The sequence below is a fragment of the Bison bison genome, unplaced genomic scaffold (assembly GCF_000754665.1).
Source record: "Bison bison bison isolate TAMUID 2011002044 unplaced genomic scaffold, Bison_UMD1.0 scf7180017864378, whole genome shotgun sequence".
In the NCBI taxonomy this organism is placed as follows: domain Eukaryota; kingdom Metazoa; phylum Chordata; class Mammalia; order Artiodactyla; family Bovidae; genus Bison; species Bison bison.
Window position 1 is genome coordinate 7,056,073 of NW_011494950.1, and position 1,843 is coordinate 7,057,915.

Consider the following 1,843-nt stretch of genomic DNA (forward strand, 5'->3'; position numbering starts at 1 on the left):
TTACTTCCTCACCTGCATATAGATTTCTCACTTAGCTTCTTGTTTTTGGATATCCATGTCTTTCCTGAGATTTGAAAAGTTTTTGGCTAATTATTTTTTTTAAGTTCTTGGTTCCTTTTTCTTTCTCTTCTGCTGGGATTCACATAATGCATATACTGGCCATTCAACAGTTTCTCATAACTGTTAAGGCTCTATTTTTGAGATTATATCCACTTTTCTTCAGCCTTTTTTCTTTTGTTCTTTTGACTTAGTAATTTAAACGACCTGTCATCATTGGTTTTTTTTCTTCTAGCTGATCAGATCTGCTGTTGAACCCCTCTAGTGAATTTTTCAATTCAGTTATATTTTTCTGCTCTAAATTTTCTGCTTGGTTCTTTTTAATAATTTTAACCTCCTTATTGATATTCTCATTTTATTGGTATCATTTTTCTGATTTTGTTTAGCTATCTCTCTGGGTTCTCTTTTACCTAATTGAGTATCTTTTAAAAAAAATTTTTATTTTATTTTATTTTATTTTTAAACTTTACATTTCATTTTTGGCTGTGCTGGGTCTTTGTTGCTTTGTGTGGGCTTTATCTAGATACACTAAGCAGGAATTACTCATTGTTGTGCTCAATCTTCTCACTGAAGTGGTTTCTCTTGTTGTGGAGCACAGGCTCTAGACAGTCCGGCTTCAGTAGTTGTGGCACATGGGCTCACTGGCTGTGGCTTGCAGGCTCTAGAGCATGGGCTCAGGGGTTGTGGCTCACTGGCCCAGTTGCTCTGCAGCGTGTGGCATCTTCCTGGACCAGGGATTGAACCTGTGTCCCCTGAATTGGCAGGTAGATTCTTATCCACTGCACCACCAGGGAAGTCCCACTGAATATCTTTTAAAAGTTGTTTTAAATTATTTTTAAAGAATTTAAAGTCAGGTAAGTCAGAGGCCTGCATTTCTTTAGGTTGATTTCTAGAGATTTCGTTCCTTTCAATGAGCCATCTTTTTCTGTTTTTTTTTTTTTTTTTGACTGCTTTGTGATATTTTGTTGAGATTTTGGCATTTGAAAAAATAGCCACCTCTCCAAAACTTCATGGACTGGCTTTGTGGAGGAAAAGAACTTCACTGACCAGCTTATTTTAAAGGCACAGTATTCTCTTAAGCCTTTTCTGGTATTTTTTTTACTGGGCTTGTGTTTTAGTTTTATTTTAGTTCTTGTTGTATAAGCTGCTTTTAAATGGTCTGATTTCCTTAAGAGTCTTACCCCTGCTTCTTTTCAGAAGCCGGTTTTCTATTGTATTCCTCTACCCTCTGGTGCCTGTGTGTCTGCAGATATCATGAGCTCTGTTGCACAGACTATTACTCTCTGTTTCCTAAACAGTTATCCAAAAAATGATAGGGGACACAAAAACTAATCCCTTGGACATATATGAACAGAGAACAAGCAAGTTACATTCCTTACCTAAGACAGGAACTGGGAACTGGGAAGTTTCTTCCCAACCATACTGTGCTGTGCTAAGGAGGAGGTAGGACAAGAGTGAACAAAATGTCATGTAATTTCCTACCATCTTAGTTGTGGCTTTTCCTTGTTTAGATGTTTGCTTGGTTGCTGCTGCTTCTCACCTGGTTTCTAGAGTTCTCAAAGCTCTTTTGGTTCATACATTTTGGTTTATTTAGTGTGTCTGTGGAAGACGGAATGCCTAGAGCTTCTTAGTTGATCTTCTTGCTGACATCACTCTCTCTTCTTTAGGCTTTTGATATGGTGGATTGTATTGATTTATTTCAGAATGCTGCACCAGCTTTGCATAATTAAAATAAATCCTCCTTGGTTATAGGGAGCAATTCTCTTTATACATTATGCAAAGCTGG